The following is a 5,466-nucleotide window of genomic DNA, read 5'->3' as shown; positions in this document are numbered from 1 at the left end:
CCACATGGAAAGTTAAATAGTTTGTAGTATATTGTGTGCTCATGTTCTCAGTGTGCCCCCCTTTATTCCCTACTCTATGATTACTCACTGTGTACAGTGAATCATTCCTCTTACATACCTCCAGCAGAGGAAAAGCCCTTCCAGTATCTACCCCCCCATAGCTGATTATTGGTTTTACCCAACAGAGCTCTTCCGGAAATTCAGGCTCAGTGACAGAGCTTTGTGGGCGTGGCCTTTCTGCACGCTTGCTGAACCGTGTCCTCAGGTGACGTAGCAGTCAGCTGGAGGTGCTCGGGGAGGTTTGTCTATCAGTGAGTAGAGAGTGCGGCTTCCCGGTCACGGGATTGTTCATGAATGGGGTGATTGTATGGGATCTGGGCTGTGTGTTAGCACGGGAGAAAATACCGCACTGGAAACAAATGTTACATTGTTGCTGAGTGAAGAACGCTGTCATTGTATAGTGATTGTTTCCCATATCATCTATAAACATTGCTCTGTGTTCCCAGATCTCAGCTGACAGATCTGGCCGCTTTAATCTTCATCACTCTAGAGTCTTATGCTGACCCTTCATTTTCTTATTCCTGAGGGTGGAGGAGGGGAATATATAGATATATTTATATCTCTCGGGTTTGATATTCCAAGTATAGAATAGAAGTATATTAAAGTGGACCTTCACTCCCAAAAGTCACCATCCATCTTCACCAACCCCTCCCCCATCCCTGCAATGTTATCTTCTCTACCATGTTACACCCATATACAGGATGTCACATTGCAATGCTCCCCTCCTTCCCTAAAATTGTTGGGAACAAAAACTGTTTTCCCTATGTCATGAAACATTTTATTATGTAATTTTCTGTTAAAATATATAAAAGATTGGATCATGTCGGGTAAATGGACACCAAACATGTCAAGCTTTAAAATCATGCGAAATTGCAAAAAAATACCATACCTAAATTGGCCATAGGTGACTCTTTGGAAATATTTACCGCTCATTAGTTTAGTCTTATCAGTAATTAAACCCTAGAATTATTGCTCTCTCTGATGTTTGAGGTGATCTGTAGCATGTGTAGCGTAATCTAAAGGTGCCCATACACTGTACGATTCTCGTATGAGAATCGAGGGAAATCCCGTGATCGAGAATTGTACAGTGTATGGAAGGCGTGCGACCGTTTCTACTGTACCGTCGCACGTCTTTTGTCGAACCAGCATGCTAGAAAACCCGCCGAGAATCATACGATTGTCGGCAGGTTTCTAGCCTGCTTGTTCGATAGCTGTGGAACGGGCCGGTGTGCGCACGCGCACACTGCCCATTCTGCATTGCGGTCATCGGAAGTACGATCCCAAGGTGGGCAGATCGTACGAGCTTTCAATAAGCATACGACCATCGCAAGACAAAAGTCTTGCGGTGGTCGTAAGGTGTATGGGCACCTTAAGGCCCCGTTCACACCTTTCCGTTTTGTCGTGCGTTCAACGCTCTATGAACGCTCTACAAAACGTACAACCATGAAAATCCCATTGTTTTCTATGGGTATGGTTCACACCTTTCCGTATTTCCGCCCGTCTGAACGCCCTACAAAACGGCTGACGCCCAAACAAGTACATGTACTTCTTTGGGCCGTTTTGGAGGGCGTTTTCCATTGGGATACAGCCAAGTAGCCTTTGGAATCGAGCGACGGTCGCGCATTTTTTTTACCGCGAATTGCGGTAAAAAAAGCGTGACGGTCGCGAGACAGACGTGCATACGTAATACGCCTAGGTGTGAACCCAGCCTTAGTTTTCGTGTGTGTGCAGTGGACTTAAAAAGTAAAAAAAAAAATCTTTGCCTTTTTTTTTTTCTTTTTATATTTTACACTTAACTTTTATTGTATTGGCGGAGGGGGCGCGGTGGAGGGGGCGTCTGCACTTTCTGATCATCCAAGCGATCGGGTTGCTACAGAGCAGCCAGAACGCTTGTACGTCACAGCTGGTACAAGAATTTAGTAGGGTTCTGCTCGCGCATGCACAGAAAAAAATCACGTAAATACACGTCCGCTGTCCGCCTGTGTAATCGCAATGGGCGGACGGTCAGGTCGGCTAGAACTATGAGGTGAGTGAAAAGCACTCCCCTCATAGTTCTCCTTAAATGTACTTTTCTTTATATATACATTTCTTTACCCGGCTCTTTCCTAACACCATTTTCACCTAGGAAAGAATGACATCAATCCTGCTGCAGCAACCTCCTGGGGTGACTAGGTTTGGTATTCCAGGAGGGAGTGAAGGGCTCCGGATGATCTTGGTGGTGCAGGACAATGCCGGCTAAAGTGGGTATATTATTTGAGGATAATGCAGTGAAAATTGTAAGAGGGTGTGTGGGGGGGTCAGCAGCTAAATGAACCCACTGGTGGGAGAAGAGATTGAAGTTTCTCTTTAAAAGAGAACTATGGCTAGATCTATTTTTTTTTGTTTTTGCGATAGTTCTCTTTAGGGTCACAGGAGAACAATTACTAATGTCCTCCTGTGACCCAAAACTCAGCATATAGTGGACTACTGCTTTCTATATGCTGACAGCACTGCAGCGGGGAAAGATCCTGACAATGTTGTCCCGCTTGCTCTGCCTCTGTAGAGCCAGCTGTGCCCGCCCCCTCCCCATGTCTGTCCCTTCAATGAACGCTGGAGTAACGGGGGGGCGGGGGGTGGTAACTGACAATCGCCGCTCTCTGCAGAGAGAGGATTTAGAGTGGTCTGTAGTATGGATTCGCTCAGTTCTCGATCAATGCAGCCAATAGGTGACATCTGCAGTGTCACATGTCGGCTCTCATTATGAGAATGAGTACATTTCACTCTCCCAATAGTTCTCCTCAAGCATTCACTACTGTGGTGGATGGAGTGTCGGAACCTCTCAGTCGGTAGACTTTGGTCTCAGCCAGCACCACTTGTGGTCACGACGGATGCCAGTGCCTGGGGTTGGGGTGCTCACTGCCAGGAGTCCATTTGGCAAGCAGCCTGGGAGCAGGGGAGCCGCTTCAGGTCGTCAAACTGGAGAGAGCTAAAGGCGATAGAGTTAGCCCTCCGCCAGTTCCAGGAGACGTTAGCCGGGCACCATGTGGCGGTGGCCTCGGACAACGCCGCGGCAGTGGCCTACATAAACCGGCAAGGGGGCACGCGCTCGCAGGGCCTCATGCAGTTGGCGACGAATATTCTAACTTGGGCAGAGCACACCCTCCTCTCGCTGACGGCGAGGCTAGGCGGAGCCTATATCTCGATGGCTGTCCTGGAAGATTCCTGGAAACAGAGTTATCAGGTAATCAACTCATGTTTTTGGATGACAGCGGCTCTGTAGCGTGGCAGAGCGGGGGATCGTTAAATATCAATGATATTTAATGATTCCTCTGTGCAGAGCAAACACCGGAGTGATCGTCTGATCACTCCGGTGTTTGTAAATAACTGGGGACACATGTTGCCATGTTCGAATGGGCTCCCCATTCGAACATGGCAAGATAGAAAGTAATGCATGACAGCACATAGATGTAAATACTCATGCATTGTGGAAAAAGTGTTGGGACAATGCACTACAAATGCCAGCCTGGCGCCAACTGTCAGAATATAACAACCGGTATGGAAGATTCCTCCATCCATACTGTTTCGTATGGATGGGGTAACTGAGCACAGGGCTGAACGAGAAAATCGTAGTGTACCGCCATGCTTTGCATCTCCTTCCCTGCTGCTTGATGTGATGCAATCTCAATTTCTCTAGACTACATATCCCATCATTCATTGCTTGCAGTAAGCAATGTTGTTACATTGCTCAATAGAAATAATGCAATCGTTGAGTTCTCTCAACACTGGTTAGGCAAATGGGAACCTGTCCTTTTACCAAGGCCCCACCCGCCATGCACTGGTAGTTTCTTCACATTTAACTGCATGTGCTGAACGAAGAACTCTCCATCCACACTAAAAAGTATGAGTGAGTGAATCTGCCTTGCTAACTCTTGTAGGTTAAGTATTTAACATGGCAGGCTGCACTTGGGCTAGGTGGATGTATTTAAAGGACATGTTCATTAAAGGTGAACCTGTCCTTTTAATGGCTAATCCACAGATCTCTGCATTTTAAAGGAGTTCTAGAGTCCCAGCATACACTCTCCTGTCATAACATCAGCACTGTAATAGGAATACATACTAGAGTTGTATAAAACTTACTTGAAAAAAATCCCTTTTATGTAGTGAGTGCTGCCTTCTGTCTGCCCATCACTTTCACCAACTCACTGGATTCTCAGTGTGCTTTGCATCTCTCTGCTGGATATGATGCAATCTTGATTTCTAAAGACAACACATCCCATAAGACATTGCTTCCAGCAAGCATTGATAAGGTTGCATTGTTCAGACGTTGAATGCTTATTCGCAGGGCTGAGGAAGTTGGTGAAAGTGACGGGCAGACGGAAGGCAGCAGTCAATACATAAAAGGGATTTTTTTCAAGTAAGCTTTGATTTGGATTATTAAAAACCACTCTAGTATGTATTCCTCTTACAATGCTGCTGATCTAACAGGAGAGGATATGCCTGGACTTTAGAACTTCTTTAACCACTTCCCGTCCATGGCCGTTCGTGAATGGCCGGACAGGAGCCTTACAGGAGCGGGACGGTGTCTTAAGGTCGCCGCCCCCTGCTCGGCGACCAGTGTGCACATGAGTGGGGAAACTGTCAGCAATGTAAACATCCGGCTGTTAACATTCAAGCGATCGGGCATCTGTAGACGTTCGATCGCTTGTAGTACCTGCGGGTGTGCGTGCCCCCCGCTGGTCCCAAGATCCGCTGGCACCAGCACGGCGACGCTGTCAGTGGAGATCAAAGGGAGTTCAGTACACAATCTCCCTTTGATCTCCTCTTATGTCCCAGAATGCAGGAAGTGATGTGTATTACATCACTTCCTGCATTCAGTGCCACTCTCCAGTTACAGATGCCACTGAGAAGTTGATGAAGCAGATCTCTGTCCCTAGGTGACAGGGGTCTTGGAGTCCCCTGATGTCTCCATAAAGAAGACCTGTTATGTGAATTGGCTATCACATAGGGGATTTCTTAGTCTCCTATGTGCTAGCAATAAAGTAAAGTGTAAAAAAAAAAAAAAGTGTAAAATAACACATCTTTTAAAGTCCCCCCGCCCCCTCCACGTACACACGCAAACATGCGTCCGGTGCGCCATTGTGCAAAAACTACTATTGTGCCACTCATGTTGCATATCACTGCAAACGTCGGAATGGAAGCAATAATTCTAGGGCCATTTATCACTGATGACACTAAACTGATGAGTGGCAAAAGCTTTTAAAGTGTTGCATATTGCCAATTTTGGGTGCGTCGTGTTCTGCGATTTCGCGGGCGCGTGCAATTTTAAAGCTTGACATGTTTGGTGTCTATTTACCCGACGTGACCCTGTCTTTTTTTTTTTTTTTTTTTTTTTTTTTTGCCCAAAAAAATTGGGGGGTGTTTTAATAA

At 46.4% G+C, this 5,466-nt stretch overlaps 1 protein-coding gene across 1 annotated transcript in view; it reads left to right on the top strand.

Moving 5' to 3' along the window:
• Window positions 1-272: 272 nt before the first annotated feature.
• SNX10 (sorting nexin 10) overlaps window positions 273-5,466 on the top strand; it is a 72,028-nt gene continuing 66,834 nt past the window's right edge. The window contains exon 1 of the mRNA XM_018575954.1: window positions 273-311. The gene's annotated coding sequence lies outside the window, so the exon portion shown is untranslated. The remainder of the gene's footprint in view (window positions 312-5,466) is intronic.

Source organism: Nanorana parkeri, unplaced genomic scaffold (genome assembly GCF_000935625.1).
Source record: "Nanorana parkeri isolate BGI_ZX_2015 unplaced genomic scaffold, ASM93562v1 scaffold4, whole genome shotgun sequence".
NCBI lineage: Eukaryota > Metazoa > Chordata > Amphibia > Anura > Dicroglossidae > Nanorana > Nanorana parkeri.
This window is presented reverse-complemented; position numbering and strand designations above follow the sequence as displayed.